At 36.8% G+C, this 18708-nt stretch overlaps 1 long non-coding RNA gene across 2 annotated transcripts in view; it reads left to right on the top strand.

Annotated features, from left to right (window-relative positions):
- The first annotated feature begins 11633 nt into the window (after positions 1–11633).
- Positions 11634–18708, top strand: part of LOC120472363 (uncharacterized) — a 142223-nt gene continuing 135148 nt past the window's right edge. For both annotated transcript variants that reach the window (XR_005620956.2, XR_005620955.2), the window contains exon 1: positions 11634–11850. This is a non-coding gene — a long non-coding RNA (uncharacterized LOC120472363). The remainder of the gene's footprint in view (positions 11851–18708) is intronic.

Below are 18708 nucleotides of genomic sequence, written 5' to 3'. Positions count from 1 at the left end.
TGACGTATACGCGGCGCGCGAGAGATCACTTCCGGCGCATGCGCAGAGAGAAGCGCCCGTGCCTTCAGATCACTAAATACTGTTCGTTTTCTCACACAAACCACTCGTTTCGTGTCTTAGGCCATCAATGTGTACTTACATTTACGAGTCATTAAATCATGTTTAATTTGGACTTCTCTTTGAGGTGGTGACCATAGACCTGCATTATATGACTGACAGACAAGAACGGTTTGAACTAAAACTATCAAAATTGAAAATACTGCCGAAACAAAGACACCTACATCTTGGATGCCCTTGAGGTAAGATAAAACACATCAAAAATTAATTTCAAAGTGAACTGTCCCTTTAAGAAAGGTTTCTCAATAAGAAAATCAGCTTGTAAGAATGATTTCTGAAGGATCATGTGACACTGAAGACTGGAGAGTAATGATGCTGAAAATTCAGCTTTGCATCACTGGAATAAATGACATTTGAAAAAATATATATATGGTAACACTTTACAATAAGGTTCATTAGTCAACAGTAAATGTATTATTATTTAACATGAACTAACAATGAGCTATGCATTTGTCAGTATTTATTAATCTTTGTTTATGTTAGTAAATAATCCAGCTATTCATTTTTTCTTCATGTTAGTTCAGTGCATTATCTAATATTAACAAATACAACCTTTGTTTTTGATAATGTATTAAATGTTGAAATATTAACTGATTAATTAATGCTGTAATTATTGTTCATAATTCAAGTAGTTAACCAATAAGGCTTATTGTAATTGTTACTGTTATTTTTAACCTGTTAATATATTTAATTATATTATTATTATGCAATATTACTATAATCACAATATTTTCACTGTATTTTTGACTAAATAAAAGCAGCCTTGGTGACTTCTTTCAAATATATATACTCCCACTTTTGAACTGTAGTGTATATACACACATAAAATATACCTTTCTCATGAAGATTTGGGGAAGAAACGTGACCTTGACAAACAGTCAAGCTTTCACCATATTATCTCCTATTTGTACCTGATTTTAGCTGAACGTGAACGAATCCTCCCAGCCGGAGTCTATCGTTCAGTCAGTAGAGGGCAGTGTTGCTCCATGTGATCTGCAGGACATCCGCATCCCAGAGCTGCTGTTGTTCTTCTGCTTCATGAAGAAAAATGCTTTTCACCTGTAGAGTGAGGTTCTGTTCTTCCCTCATGAAATTAAAGCTGAAAACTGTCACAATCGTGTTGGTTGCTCAGCGGATCAGATGTGTTCTGTTTAGAATCATTTACCATGTTTCTTATTTTCTCTGCTTTTGAATAGCGGATATGCGCCCACAGCAGCTGCAAACTTGCCGAGGGTTTCATTTGACTGCGTAAATGCTCAAAATGAACTGACTTTGAGAAAACGCGCGTGATAAATAAGAGGCCTTTGATTGTAGGTAAGAATACTCTATCGCTGGTAAGTGGTAAGGCTGTTAGAAGATGCTTAATGCAAATGTGAAGATCAAACAAAATGATAACACACTTGTTCTCCGGTGTGTTGATTCAGATCAATGCAACTCCTTTGAAATATTGTCCTTGTTACTACTGAGCCACAATAACCACAGATACTGCGACTGCGTGACGTTTATAGCAATTATATGTCATTATTACTCACCATCAAGTTGTTCCAAACCTGTATGAATTTATTTCTTCTGCTGAACAAAGAACACAAAAGAAGATATTTTGAAGAATGTCGATAACCAAACAGTTGATGGACCCCATTGACTTCAGTGGGGTCCATCAACTGTTTGGTTACCCATAGTCTTCAACCTTCTTTTGTGTTCAGCAGAAGAAAGAAATTCATACAGGTTTGGAACAACTTTTTGGGAATATTTCCATGTTAGTGATATGAAGATATGAAGAACTGTTTGTGTCCATATAATGAAAGTCAATAGGGTCCAAAAACAGAGTAGTTCACTTATAAAAAAAAAAACTTTGCTGATAATTTACTCACCCCCATGTCATCCAAGATGTCCATGTCTTTCTTTCTTCAGTAGAAAAGAAATTAAGGTTTTTGATGAAATCATTCTCCATATACAGTAATGGACTTCAATGGGAACCAAACGGTTCAAGGTCCAAATGAGAGTTTCAGTGCAAGGGCTTTAAACAACACCAGATGATGAATAAGGGTCTTATCTAGGATTTGTTCATTTTGATGAACGAGTTTGAACAGGAGAGTCACGTACGCTCATCACAGAAGAGAGCAAGGCGAGCATTTGTGCCAACGCATTCTCACCCCAAGGCGTCACCTTTGACCATGCTTCAATATTTGACGTTTTAGGCGCCCTTTAGCGTCACTTACATGACGCGATCCTACGCCGTCATCTAACTGACGCTAAAGGAAAGCGTCAGTTAGAGGACGCGGTTAGGTTTAGGTGTGGGGTGGGGGTAGGGTACACGCGATCCTAGGGCGTCATCTAACTGACGCTAAAGGGCGCCTAAAGCGTCAGATATTGAAGCATGGTCAAATGCTTGTCAGTTAAGTGACGCCTTGGGGGTGAGAATGGGCTGCAACGTGCTTATAAAACTTAAACTTTTTAATTTATTTTTGAAATGACCGATCGTTTCGCTAGATAAGGCCCTTATTCATCGTCTGGTGTCGTTTAAAGCCCTTCAAAGCTGCAATGAAATTCTCATTTGGACCTTGAACCGTTTGGTTCCCATTGAAGTTCATTATATGGAGAAAATCCTGGAATGTTTTCATCAAAAACCTTAATTTATTTTCGACTGAAGAAAGGACATCTTGGATGGCATGGGGGTGAGTAAATTATCAGCAAAAGTTTTTTTTTTTTTTTTTTTAAAGTGAACTACTTTAATGTCTTCTAGAAAAAAGATATATTTGGAGCAACGTGAGAGTGAGGAACTCAACATTTACATTTTTGGATGAATTATGCCTTTAGGTGTCCAAAAATGTTTCATTGGCATTGCCTTTGAATCACACAAATATATGATGTAGATGAACCAATACTCTAATAAAAATGTATTGCCGCTGCACACTGAACAAATATTCTAAAAACACAGCACCTCTCAAGCCTGCTCATTTTGGTACTGATTTACTCAGTTTATTGTACTCGCTTCCTCTGTATGCATGAGAAATCCTCTCTTTTGCTTATGAAAGCGCTCCCACTTTCTCCTTCAGAACTGGTAATGAGACCCTCTCTGACTCCATCTTATTAGGAAACATCTATGCTGTTTGTTGTGTGTAATTAAAACAAGGAGCGAAGGGTGCTGTGATGAATTTCCTCCACTGAAGTGTGTCCCGCCGCATGCCCACAGGCTCATCTTCTCCTAAAATGGGCTCTTGCTGAAGTTTCTGGAAGAAATGAAAAGAATTATTCTTATTAAGATGTTCTCCCTGTTTACTTTCATATTACATTTTGCATGGAAATAAGCTAAATATCGCTTGGTTTAATTAATGTTGCTCTGATGTAACCATGACCATGGGCGTCAATTTTATTTTAAAATTAGGTAGCACACTGAAGTGATTGTGATATCATGACATGGCAAATTGATGGCTCTTAAATATTAATTAGGTTAAGTTAGCAAATGAATGTGATAATCGTGTCTGCGGTAGAGTGTTCGCTTATTTCTGAGTCTGAACAGAAATGTAAACAGTTGCTTTAAAATTAGAGATGTTCAAAAGTCATTTAAACAACTTGCAAACAAGATGCATTCGGTGCAAATTTATCACTTTTTTAACAGAAGTAAATTTTGTTTTAGAGACATCTGAATATACACTCTAAATGCCTAAATGACATCCCAGCTTACAAAGTTAGGTTCTGAGAACGTTTTTCTAACGTTCCATTTTGGTTGTTGGAACGTTGATTTGAAATGTTCTAAAAATGTGGAAATGTCCAGTTTGCTTAACGTTGCTGGAACAGTCACTTAATGTTTGCAAAACGTTGCTGGAACGTAAGCATAATGTTGTTGGAACGTTATCTTAAGTTTAGAAAAAACGTTGCTGGAACGTTAGCAAAACGTTGTTGGAACATTATCTTAAGGTTAGCATAACGTTTCTGGAACGTTAACATAATGTTGCTGGAACGTTATCCTAAGGTTAGCATAACGTTTCTGGAACGTTAGCATAACGTTGCTGGAACGCTAGTATAATGTTGCTGGAACGTCATCTTAAGGTTAGCATAACGTTGCTGGAACGTTAGCATAATGTTGCTGAGATGTTATAGCTTAACGTTGTTGGTATATTATCTTAAGGTTAGCATAACGTTGCTGGAACGTTATCTTAAGGTTAGTATAACATTGCTGGTACGTTATCTCAAGGCTAGCGCAATGTTATCGTTCGGTTAGCACAACGTTGCTGAAACGTTATCTGAAGGCTATCATGATGTTGCTGGAACGTTACCTTAAGGCTAGCAAAACGTTGCTGGAACGTTATCTTAAGGCTAGCAAAACGTTGCTGGAACGTTATCCTAAGGCTATCATAACAGTGATGGAATGTTACATTAAGGTTAGCATAAGGTTCAAAATTGTTTCACTAAATGTAGAGAATCCCAACGCTCATTGGCTGCCGCCTCTGTAGATGCTTGTAGCGTTATGTCGTTTGGCGATGTCAGATTTATTTAGTTAGCATCAGCGCAAACCCAATTTTAGAGTGAGACATTCTACCGAAAGGGTGACATTTCTGTCCCCATGACATTATATGTATACAATTACAAGGAAATTAACTCTAAAATACATTTTATTATTAACCAAAATGTCATGCACATTAAGCTAACTACAAATTTAAAACGTATAATTAAAATCATTAATAAAACCGACACAGAACACTAAAAAATAGCATTTTCTTCATGTCCCAACTCTCTATCTCTAAACTTTACCATGAAATATTATGATTAAAATCCTTCAGAATTCGGATTTTTCTCGCATTGTTGTGTGACTTTACATCCACCGCTTTAAAATGAAAAAAGGAAAAAAAAAAATTTAAGGTAAAATACACATTTTAGTCATGTCCCTGGATTTTCACTCAGTCCTGTTACTCTATCACACCACCCCCCCCACCCCCTCTGCTAAACGTAGACTATTCCACAAGACACATTTTCAACAGTAAGTTGCATCATCTTCTGAAGGCAATGGGGCGACTATAAGTCAGTCCTCTTATTTTCATTTCTGTTTACATTTGATGAAATTGTACCTTGAGAAGGTCAATCTCAATTTACGGTCCTGTTACCTAAACTTTTTCTTACACTCTAAAAAATGCTGGGTTGTTTTAACCCAACTTTGGGTCAAATATGGACTAACCCAGCCGTTGGGTTAAATTTTTACATTACATTTTTAACCCAACATTTCGGGTTTGTCCATATTTGACCCAAAATTGGGTTAAAACAACCCAGCATTTTTTAGAGTGTAGATTTAAGTTTTTTATTTAAAAAAAATATGAACTTTTGGTAAGGCACTAGAAATGGCTCAGTGTCCTCACGCTAGCATCAATGCTATGTGGACATATGCCATATATTTGATAGCTTTTTGCTTAAAAACTCAATCCTGTTACTTTCAGTCCTGTTACTATTTTTTTTTTCTTTTTCTAAAAAAAAATTAAACCACTAATTAATTACCACCCATAATTTATACAATTATTTAATGAATTAATTTTAAATATATATAAATTCGAGGCTTCTGTCTTTTTTAAAATGAAAAAAAAAAGCCTTCTAATGAAAAAAAAAGGCTTTGTGTGTGTGTGTGTGTGTGTGTGTTTTATCAAAATACACCTTGCTTTAATAGTGTTTTTATTGGCACAAATATTACTTTTTTGAACATATATAGAACCAACAATTTCTTTAAAATAAACACTCTTGTGGGGAAAACATAGGAATTAATTGACATGCTTTTAAACTTGCTTTTTAAATGACACATGATTTTCGGTAACAGGATTGAGAAAACATGCGCCCGTCTTCTGCTTAAACTTTGTAAAAAAAATAAATACATAAATAAAGTTGGTTAACATTGACCAATGCATTTTGAATAGTTAAATATGTGTAGTATTAGATTCAAAGTTGAAAAGGATAAAAAATAAAGTTTATTTTTGATGAGTTAGCCTACAACAAGCAAATGTCACCCATTCGGTGGAATGGCCCAATTTTGGCGTGGCGAAGATTTTTAATATAGCCTAGATAAAGCTGGCAAAACTGAATTTTCAGAAGCCCCTTCAGTGTCACATGATCCTTCAGTGGGGTAAACCTATTTTTCGCAAAATAACCATAGATTGGAGTCAGGTAAAACATGTGCCCGTTCTCATCCCAATGCGTCATATACCACGCTTTTGCCAAAGACATCCAACGCACATCCCAGACAGCAAACTGACATTGAATCAACGTGGAAACGACGTCTCTCATGACATTGAAACAACGTTGATTTGCTCATCGAATTAACGTTGAACCAACGTCAGACGCGGCATTCTTCAAAGCTAAATGAAATCGAAAATTGGTTTGCTTTCATAACGTTGAAACAACGCGTTGATTTCAAGTTGATTTTCCGTTAGTTTTGAAAGAATGACGCGTCTGACGTTGGTTCAACGTTAATTCGATGAGCAAAACTATGTCAGATCAACGTTGTTTCGATGTCATATTTCCACATTGATTCAATGTCAGTTTGCTATCTGGGATGGCACCATTTAGCGTCAAATGAGACACATATGGGCCAGAAGGCGCCTCCTAGTGGTCTAACCCTAACTGTATCCCATACCTAAACCTACCATAAGCGTCTCATTTGACGCTCAAGGGTGCCATGTGTGTTGGATGTCTACGCTTTGGCAAAAGTGTTGTATATGACGCCTTGGGATGAGAATGCGACGCGTTGAAAACACCCACGCTGGGGGGTAAAACGCCCCTCAGGGGGCATAGTTTATTTATAATTTATCATAATTTATAAGAATATATTTCTGTCAATCAAATCCTTTGTTTACACATAGGCTAATCCAGTATAACTACATATTTGAACAAAACAAATTACCTCAAGTGAGCATTAGCTAGCCAGCTAGCACAGTTAGCTCACTGATAGAAATTTGTCAATTTTGGACTTTCCTGAAATAAATATTAAGATATATGCATGTTAATACATTATGCCTTTTACTTTTAGAGATTAAAAACTATATTCTGTTAATTTCGCACAGTTGATCTATGAAGCAAACTGGTTGGTAAGAAAGGGGGTGTTTTACCCATAGTTTTGTACAAAAATATTTTCAAATTTCTAAATATTTACGAATGCTGAGCAATTTTAATATTTGACGAATAACTCCTGCCATAGCCACTCAAAACTGGGATGGCAATTCTAGTCACATCATGTTTTGTTTTTGTTTTTTGTTTATTTTTGATCGATGTAATGCTTTCTTGCTGAATAAAAGTGTAAAAAAAATCTTACGGACTCCAAAATCCGATTGGTGTGTGTTTTTTAACGAGCCTTTGGGGGACGTTTGATCTCTATAACGAGTTAAATTGATAGGCTACTCTAGTTAGTTGTGATAGATAGACTTTCTTTATATCTTTGATCATGACCAGACAGCAAAGATTGCGTAAAATGACACTTTCTATAACAGGTAAGACAAACATATAGATCAACGTTATTTGTTCTGGTGACATATTAATTTGTCAATCCATGTTTTTTTTAAGAGCTTGCGCCTAACTAAACCGAGATCCCAGAGTAGGACGAGCATTAATCTGTGGCATGCAGTAGTGGTGTGAAGTCAAACCAAACCCCGGTCCATCTATCTCCTGAGCTCAGTGGCACTCACCATTAATCAGTGTGTCACGTCTCATCTGGAGGTGTTGGCACTCCACTCGCCCAAACGGCTGATCACACACAGTGTGTTCACAATTCCCACGGCCTAATTGCACATTTCGCAGTGGCCTTTGTTCTGGTGTGGGACTATGCAACTCACTTTCTCTCTCGCAGTCACGCCGCTATTAGTTCATCATCGTCAGCTAATGAATGCAGGCTCCATTGTCTCTCAAAGTTTGATGAGATGACATGTAATTAATTGTGAGATGTGTAGAATGTAGCTCGGGGAGTTTTGATGTCTAAGAGACTGAGTGCTGATGTTCTTACATTGCACCATGCCCTTTTTCTCTCTCTTTTTTTGTGAGTAGCCTAATTCATTTACTGGCATTCAAGGATTTTTCAGAATGGCTGACCTGAAGACATATGCTGCGGCTGAAAAGTCAACATGAAATCAAAAATTACCATAGCTTGTGGTCATATTGTGCGGTGAAATATCATTGCAAAACAATTTCCTCTGTAACTTTTCATCAAAGTGCAATAATTTGCAATATCTCTGAACAGACTTTATTTTTTCAACTCATCCAACCGTATTTCCTTTTCTGGGATGTAACGCCCACTTTTCTCAAACGAATAAATTCCAGATAAATACTTAAATACATCTTTTCTAATTGAATATCCTAACCCAAACGGGTAAACTTAGTAGTTATCATTCTTTTACATGGAAATACAGCATTTTATTGTATGAAAACAAAGAAAGATACAAGTCAAATTTATTAACTCCTCCATTTTGTAAATATACATTTTAACTCCGCCTGTCCTGATTTTCCTTGTAGACTTGAAATTGTTCCCCTGAAAAAATGCTTTAGTTCAATCAGGATGCATTAAATTGATCAAAAATCACAGTAAATATGTTTATAATGTAATAAAAGATTTATATTTCAAATTAATCATGTTATTTTCAACTTTCTATTTGTCAAAGTATCCTGAAAAAAAGCACTTCAACTCTTAAACTGCAAATCAGCTTATTAGAATGATTTATGAAGGATCATGTGATGCTGAAAATTAAGCTTTGCCATCACAAGAGTAAATGACATTTTAAAATATATTAAAAAAGAAAAAAAAAACGTTTTTTAAAATGCATGAATATTTTACAATATATTACTGTTTTTGATCAAATCCTGTATTTGTAGTGCAGCCTTCGTTTATAATAAAAAAAAGTGAAAATTTTCCTTGGACTGTGAGTGTTCTTGTGGTGCCATCGGCCAATCATTGTTGACACTGATGAAAAAGATTTATTTGGTTCACACAAATTTGCATATGCTCGCATCGCATCGAATATCACTTGCATTCTTCACATCGCCAGCAGTGTCTGTTAGCATGTCGCCAGAAATCATGAAAATTCATCTCTTTGGGTCACTGTACAACTGCAAACCACTGTCAGTGTAAAAGTTCTTTAGAGATACACAAGTGTGCATACTCATGCCCGTCATCACTCTAAATTCGATGCACATGCTGCTGCATTAATATATAAATGCTGTTTTTTGAAATGCTGTTTGATTTGAAGCCTGAACAGCATTTTACAGAAAATCAGACAGAGAATTAACAAGAGTTGTTGTCATAGTAACACAACTATCCTCCGGCTACAGACAGGGATGTTCTGTCTACTCACATGTCTTCTTGCCTCAGGTTGATGTTAACCTGATTTACACAAGTCCTGTTAGATTGAGCTAAGGGTTCTCATGGTGGGATCTTCGTATTCCTGAAGCCATCCATCGAATTGCCTATCGATCTCTGGCATTTGGAAAATGGACAGGATTCTGTATTCCAAACACAGGCGTTCACTTGTTCCTCTACTTTAATGGGTAAAAGTAAGAGACTGGGATCTTTACAATGACAATGATGGATAACAGTTGTGATCAGCGGTTGGTTTAAATTGACAGCAGTGATTGGTGGCCTTCACCCCAGACTAAAATGAGCCTGATTTAAGGCAGGCTTTGATCTGCATACATGATGCATCTAAGATTACAAGTATTCAGTCATGTACAAGCACTGTATAACCAGTTGGTATGCACGGGTGAGAAAGTGTGGGTTTGTGTCTTTAAGTGTCTCTGTCCTTCTTGCCAATGCTGTCCATTGAGTTTCTGTCTGCGCGAAGATGAAACGGTAATAATGACAGCACCCATCAATATGCTGCCCTTCAGCAAGCAGTGATGGATGAATAGCAATATTCAGTATAATTGAGAGCTGTTACCTGGTTCTTTATGTTGCCTTTCTTTTCCGTGGAATTGAAACCATGCATTGGATTATCCCCACTATAGGGCTTTTTACACTTTAAGATTATCCCCACTATAAGGACTTTTTATACTACACCTTTATCCTTGGGTTAAGACTTCACTTGAGTAATTTCACTTTTCAATCGTAGGCTATAAAGTCTTATCCCACCTAAAAGTTAAAAACTGTGGACTTTTAATTTCAAAATACTAACTTTTTTCTCAGTTTCTGTTTCTCTCGCGATTCTGACTTTTTTCCAACGCAATTTCACGACCTATTCATACAAATTCATACGAGTGATTAAAAGGTGGCCAATTCATACGAATTTGTACAATCTCACTCGTAAAAATTCGTACGATTTGTCTTAACCCATGTGATGGGGCGGGGTCAGTGGTAGGTCATTCGTACGAATTCATACGAATTGGAAAACACGTAAAATATGTAGGCCTACAATTTAGCAAAAATTGGACAAATTTGTATGAGTGAGTTCTTATGAATTTGTTTGCATTAGCCACATTGTAAAATTCATACGAATTGCCGGGAGATTGCGTTGTTTTTTTTCTCAGAATTGCGAATTTTGACTTTTGTCTCGCAATTCTGACTTTTTTTTTCGCAATTGCAAGTTATAAAGTCTAAATCTCTAGTGGTACAAACTAGCGCTTTCTTTTTACTTAGTCAATGCCCCCATTACTAGCATTATACGCTAAACAGTTTTTAGAGATAAAACTCTCACATTCGATTATCATGAAAACAAATGTCAGAGAGCGGTTGACTATGTACCGATGTTTTATTAGACCAAAGGTTCATTGTTCGCCGGAGTTCTCCTTTAAAGTTACATTTATGTCCAAATACATTATGTCTATACATTTATGTCCAAATATCAGTTCTGTCACAAAATTTGGAACCTTGAAACTCAGAGCTTTCTGACAATATGTGTTTTGTAAAGATTAGAAAAGGTTTTGATCATAAATTATGAAACATAATGATGTCCAAAAGGGGAGGAGCCTGATAAAATAAGTACTGTCGCAACGTTAAATTGTAAAACGGTTTTCACACGATGAATTCTGAGTTTATAAGCTTTCAAATGATACCTAATTTATGATAACTACTAAAATATGTGATATAATAAAAAATAATATTATACTATATTTTTTTTTATGGAAAAATACTACATTATATGTTTTATTATGAACTTTTAGCATAAAAAATAGAAGTTTCAATGATTAAAAGTGGGTGCATCGACTTTTTGTGACAAAGGTCAGAACTCCTGTTATGATGCAGATTTTTTGAGGTGCACTCTTGTCATAAATTCATCAATTACTCTTCCTACATAATTTGTAACACAAAACAAGGGTAGAATATCTATTTAGTCTTAAACGTTTTCAACGATATGTAATTTGTCATAATTAGATTAGGATTTAATAGAAATATAGTGAAGTAAAGTTAGGCGTCCCGGGACGGTGACAATACTATAGTTTTGTTGATATTTTGTATTAAATTTTTTTACATTTATTCAAATTTTAAGGTGCCACGGTCACCTGTTCATGTCCCATCATCCTCTCCGGTTCACACGTAAACTCGCGCTTCACCATTACCCGCACCTGCCAGGGATCATCATCATCATCACTCACCACGTTCAGCTGTTGTCACATTGTCTTCATATATCATCTGTGTTCTCATACATCCTCAGTGTTCTCTTTTCACGGTTAGTACTCGTCAACACTGAGTTGTAGTTTTGGTGCGTTTCTTTTTATATCAAATTCCTGTTGTCTGAGTCAGCTTCGACGTGCCTCACGCAGCCACAAGCATGAAAGTAGGTAAGTGTTTTTTTAGGTGTTTTTTTTTTTAATTAGTTTTGTTTTATACTTGCCTATACTTTGTTATTATTTTCCAAATTATTTTAAACTCCCATTTGGAGCTATTTTTTGTTGTTGTTTGTTTACAGAGAACAAATAGACAAAGTAACTGTGCTTAGAATGTAAGTTACTTCATATTAACTTCTTGTTAATTTAAAAGTTGTATAATATCACACTTGCCGTTGGTCTGAATATCAGCACAGTTGTGATTAACTGCTGCTGGTGTCTTTTGGTAGCATTTCATAAAAGCAATAAGCCGCTCAGGTTTGCACTGTAATGTTTCTGTTCTGGGTTTAAGGGTTCAAGATGTTTTACAAACAATAACCTCTCATGACTTATTGCTTTATTTAACACTAATTTCTATTTTGGAGTAAATAGCACCCTGATGGATAACCCAGTATCATACACTGACAGGTTTACTGAGCAAACTGCCAAATAGACTGATTACAGCACATTGAACAGTCATTAAGATGTTAGTATCAAAAGCGTGATGCAGTTTCACAACACAATGAGCTGAAATGAATACTCTGATCTCTAGAGAGGATCACGACGACCGTTCATCATGTCTTGAATGAATGAGGAAAAGATCCAGCAGATTGCACTTAGTTTTTCCCCAAAAAATAAATAAATAAATAAATATGCAATGCCCTTTCATTCTTCTGTGTGCCACATGCTTTCCATACAATTATTATGAGTGGGTTCATGAAAGGAAACAAATTGCCACCCAGCTCATATTCTTCAGGGCAGCCACTCAACATTTGCATTCCATGTCCTACACGGACATTTAAGATCTGATCCCAGGCCAGAGTCCGTTACGTCTACATTAATCTGGACACATTTGAAAATGCACCTTTTTCTCTGTTACTTTTTAGCCTTCCATCCATACCGAGACAGTGTTTTCGTCCAGTTTTTGAAGACGCTCTCCCAAAAGGATGAATTTGAAATCATTGTTTTTGTGTTGTAGTTTTGGACTGTGGAAATGAAGGAATTCAATAACAATGATGCCGGTTTACTCATGTTAAAGTGACTAACTTTCCCACACTCAGGATTTGTTCTCTGCATTAACCCATCCAAGTTAGAGCACACACATTAGGAGTAGTGAGTAGTGAACACAGACTGCAAACTGTGGATACATAATCTCGAAACAGTGGGCCGGCATTTTTGCTGTGCCCCCGGGAAGCGATTGGGGTTTAGGTGCTTTGCTCAAGGGCACTTCAGTCATTTCTTGCTGTCATTGAGAATCAAACCTGCAACCTTTGGGTTACCAGTTTGACTCTAACCATTATGCCACAACAGCATGTGATGCATTATAGACGCGTCTATGCGCATATCATCTTTATATAGCACTGTTTAAATACAACTTGAGGTGACCAAAGTGCTTTACAAAGTATACAAAAAAGATAATACATCAGCATAGTAATAATAAAATTTAAAGCAAGTTGTACAATCATGAACATATAAGTCATGGGCCCTATTTTAACGATCTAAGCGCATGGTCTAAATTGTGAGGCGCAAGTGTATCCACTTTTGCTAGTTTAATGACAGGAAAATGGTCAGCGTCTGCACATGGTCTAAAAGGGTTGTCTCTATTCTCTTAATGAGTAATGGGTGTGTTTTGGGCGTAACGTGCAATAAACCAAACAGAGTCTCATCTGCCATTCCCTTTAGAAGCCAGTTGCGCTCGTGCCATGGCCGATTCGTTTTTGTTTAAAGGGTAACTAAACCCCTGGTCAGAGCCTGACTCCACCCACTGGCAATATTTGAAAAATGCTGAAAAAGGGGGCAGACCCCAGCGGAAATAGAGGGGATGAAATAGATGCTAAAACGCTCTATCCTGATCGTTTTCAATACTTGCAATTCTAACTCCTGACTCGCTCCATGGTTTTGACGAAACAATCTGTTTTTTTTACTGCCAAGGGCGTAGCTCGCGTGGTGAGCAGAAACCTGCGTACCTCATGAAGTGTGGAACATCCAATAGGAAAATTCAACTGCAGTAGCCACCGTTCAACCTGAAGAGGGCAGCACTAAGAAGTTTTTACACCATATATTGTAGAAATAAAACACTTTATACACAAATGTCAAAAAAGTTACTCGAATCAATGACTGGTACACTCTCAGAAAAAAAAGGTACAAAAGCGTTCACTGGGGCTGTACCTTTTCAAAAGGTACACTTTTGTACCCGAAGGCTGCATATTGGTACCTTAGTGGTACATATTAGCACCTAAAATGTACATATTAACACCTAAAATGTACATATTAGTACCTAAAATGTACATATTACCAACAAAAATGGATATATTACCACCTTAAATGTACATATTACCAACTAAAATGGACATATTAGCTCATGAAATGTACATATTGCCACCTAAAATGTACATATTAGGACCTAAAATGGACATTAGTTCCTGAAATGTACATATTAGCACCTAAAATGCACATATTAACACCTAAAATGTACTTATTAGCACCTAAAATGCACATATTAACACCTAACATGTACATATTAACACCTAAAATGTACATATCACCAACTAAAATGGATATATTAACACCTAAAATGTACATATTAGGACCTAAAATGGACATATTAGCTCCTGAAATGGACATATTAGCTCATGAAATGGACATATTAGCACCTAAAATGTACATATTGCCACCTAAAATGTACATATTAGGACCTAAAATGGACATATTAGCTCCTGAAATGGACATATTAGCACCTAAAATGTACTGTACATATCAACACCTAAAATGTACATATTAACACTTAACGTACATATTAGCACCTACCTACAATGTACATATTAACACCTAAAATGTACATATTACCACCTAAAATGGACATTAGCTCCTGAAATGGACATATTAGCACCCAAAATGTACATATCAACACTTAAAATATACATATTAGCACCTAAAATGTACTTATTAGCACCTAAAATGTACATATTAACACCTAAAATGTAAATATTAGCACCTAAATTGTACATGTTAACACTTAAAATGTACATATTAGCACCTGAAATGGACAAAAATTTACCATTTGAAAAGGTACAGCACCAGTGACCGCTTTTGTACCTTTTTTCTGAGAGTGTATTAATAAAGATCCATTCTTACAGATCATTTACTAAAAAAAGTTGGTTTAGTGTTTAGTTACTCTTTAAACAAAATCTGGATTAATGTAGGCGTAATAAAATAGATATATTTTTTTCCCCTCTTTGAGTAGACCGCAAGTATGTGTCCCATTGCTAAATGTGTCTTAGACTTGAAGCGTGTCCCTGATGGAACACAGTGGAAACATTGAGCTTCACTGAATATAGACAGTGCAAAAGTCCATCTAAAACACTTAGATAATGTGTCTTGAAGAATGGATGGCTAATGGATTCTGGCCAATAACCCTTTAGATTGCAGCAACAGCCAAATATCCTCAGTCTTGTGTCTTGGTGAATTGCCTTGGAAAATACTTGGTCCGTACCTTGTGCTCGAAACAGCATGAATGAAATCTTAAGTGGCTCCGAACTGGATCCACTGTCATCCTCACAATAGGACATCATGGAAATTCGGAAGTTGAGAAGAACTTCCATTGGCTCATTCATTCCAGCTGAAATGTGGTCTTGACCTTTCTCACAGTTCTTTTCTGGTTGCTTCATCAACATGGGAGAGAGATAGAGGCAAGTTCTCTCTCACTGCGTCTGCAGATAGTGCTTCTGTTGAGAGATGGCAAATCAACAGTGGATGGTTGGGCTTGTGTTTTCAAGCAAACAACTCCGCGCCCCCGCCCCCCTCCCATCCGCTACGAGAGCAAACGGGGTTAGAGTGGGACACGGTGCTGACACGCTTCAATCCTGCAATCTTAAGCACTCCTCGGGGCCTGTTTTGTTTTCTCATGCTCCGACAAGATTCATTCCCCCCCCCCTGCAAGTTCCATTTGGAAAGGGGAAAATAGTATTAATAAAATATTAAGTCATTAATCAAACATGCTGGCTTCTTCGCCAGTCCAGCGTGGTTATTGGGGAGAATTTAACGCTGTGGCAGGTAGCGACTTCCCTTCCAATGAACAAGCTTTCAAAATTTAAACCGAGTAATTGACTTATGCTCCCCAGACGGAGCACTGTAGTAATGGATGACTCAGACGCTCTCTACGTTTCCAGAAAATGCATTGCTTCGCGATGCAAAGTAGCATTTCCACACCTTGCGAGCGTGATTTATGCGTGCGTGCAAGCTATAACGGCTGGAGTATTTTGAAAAAGTGGCAAATCAAATCCAATCAGGACTGCGGAGAAGGAACTCCAGGCCCTCGTTTCTTATCACGCACCTTAGACTCTAAAAGCGCTGTTCGGCTTTTGAGTGGTTCATTAACAACTTGAGGGTGAGAAACGAGTTCCACAAGAGTTTTGCTCATTCGGTGGTTAGGAGCTTATTGATTTCAGAAGCTCTTTGCTCTATTCCGCCGTATGCATTGCCTTGAATCAGCATGAGCAACGAAGGCCCCTAATTCATCATTACAAATCAAATGCTCACTCACATTTGCATACACACTGTGCCTATACTTACCAGCACACGTGCTCTCGTTTGTCTCTGGAAATCTCCATAGAAACTGAGATATTTAGACTCGTTGGTCTTGTGAGAATTATTTACTCTCTGGTAGTTATCGGTGACTAGATGAGTAGAGCTGTGTTTGTATATGGTGTTCAGTGGTCATTATTTGTGATTGCATTAAAGAGCTGTAAGGTCTTGCAAACATTTGTTTGAGAATAATATCAAAACTGAGAACCAATTCTTGTATTAACGTCTCAGTAAATGAAGTTGGGCCACCAAATTTATTGCGGATATCTGAAGATTGTCTCATCATAAACTAATAACAAAACTCCCGCCCTGGGGTATTACTGCAGATAGGCTATAAAGCTTCGCTGTGCTAAACGCATTGATGAAACGATGAAAATTTATTTCACGCATTTACATCTAGCAGTTTACATCCAGCTGAGCCATTTTCTAGATCTCATTAGTGTAATAAGATGTTCCAGTTGACATAATTGAGTGAAACTTCAACCCTTTTTTGTCCAGAGACAATCAATCTCCTATAGCTCAATAACATTGTGTGCCCTTTAATGCATTTGCATTGCAGACATTTTTATCCATTGGGAATTGATATGCATTTTTGCCAGTAAATGTTTGTGTTCTCTGCCCATCAAACCCTTGATCTTGACACTATTAGTGCCATGAAGCAGATAAGTATTTATCCATTTATCCAAAAGAGTTTTATTTATCCTGTATTTTAACGCAGTTTAATTAGTAAGTGAAATCATGTATTCTCTCAGCCATGAAGTTGAGCAAGTTGTTATTTTTAGGGCAGAACTGGTGCTTAGAGATTGACCAGGGGTGTTTGCATGTATAAGATCCTGGAAGTAAGAGTGTGTTTGACCATGCAAGGCTCTGTAAATAATGACTACAATTTTAAAATGAAACCAATAGGAAGCAAATGAAGGGCCTAATGTTCACGTGCTATGGTAATTATGGTAAATATCAAAAGCCAACGTGGAAAATGCACACGAACACCCCCCACGTGTGGTATTTTCAGCCCGATCTCATGAAAGTTCGTATCTATGGCACGAATGTCATTTCTCGTGGCATTTATACGCCAAAAACGCGTACATATGATGCGCACTTTTTTGCGTATAATACGCACGAACTCCCCACCCCCCTCCCCCCTAAACCTAACCCAGGGTTTTTTAGTGCGTACCATATACACGAAAAAAACACTTTTGGCGTATAAATGCCACGAGAAATGACACTCGTGGTATAGATGCGTATCTTCATGAGACTGTGTTGGTATTTTCCACTGGGCAGCTCGTAGAATATTTTGATGCACGAATTGTCGAGATGAGTCGTGAATGGTAAAAATATGTAGTTTTCGTGATCTAGAAAATATACATTATATTATGCTCCGTTTGAGTTTTGATAAATCATTTTCTTTCTGTAGCAGATGACTTAAGCGATCTAAAGTTTTAGCTAAATAACAGGTCTGGATCTCCATCTTTTTACCACATTACAACAACAAAAGCACTTGAACGCAACACACTGGTAAATACCAGTTCACAAGTGGAAAATATCATCTTTTCCATAGCACGTGAACACACCATTAAGCACAGGAGTAATGTGCGACCTCTTGCTAGTCCTATCAAAAGCCTAGCATTCTGGACAAATTGCAGTCAATCCAGTGTATCAAGTGTATTAGGTCTACTGGAACGGTTTCAGATATTTGTATCGTTAGTTACATATCGAAATATCAATATTTTTGACAACATTAGGGTCTGTACGTATTTTTTATTTTTTTTATTTCAGCCTCATTACTTTATTGTTGAGTGGAATACGATCCTTCAGAAATCATTCTAATATGACCAATAAACATTTTATAATTATGATTTTTTTTTTTTTTTTTTTTTTTAAGATTCTTCAAAGGATAGATGGTTCAAAAGAACAGCATTTATTTGAAATGGAAATTATTTATTAACGTGTGACATTTTTAATGTTTGACTTTTCACTTTTGATTAAATGAATGTGTCCTTTTAAGGAAATAAATGCAAATCGGTTACATTTTATTCTAGTTTTGATCCAGTATGTTTGTTCAATATCCTTTGAAGTTTCACATTTGTATTTCAGCCTGAATTTCCATCCTTTTGTAGTTTATACTGTTTAGTGTTGGTTTGGTGGAGAGATCCTGCGACCGTACTCTTCTTTTCAGTGACGTCTTGCTGTCTCTGTCCATTTTCCTTTCTTTAATACGTCTCTAAAGCAAAATACTGCCTTTGTATAGCC

The sequence above is a fragment of the Pimephales promelas genome, chromosome 4, assembly GCF_988280905.1.
Source record: "Pimephales promelas chromosome 4, fPimPro1.hap1.1, whole genome shotgun sequence".
NCBI classification, from domain to species: Eukaryota; Metazoa; Chordata; class Actinopteri; order Cypriniformes; family Leuciscidae; genus Pimephales; species Pimephales promelas.
The sequence above is the reverse complement of the archived record's forward strand: the minus strand, read 5'-3'. Positions and strand labels throughout refer to the sequence as shown.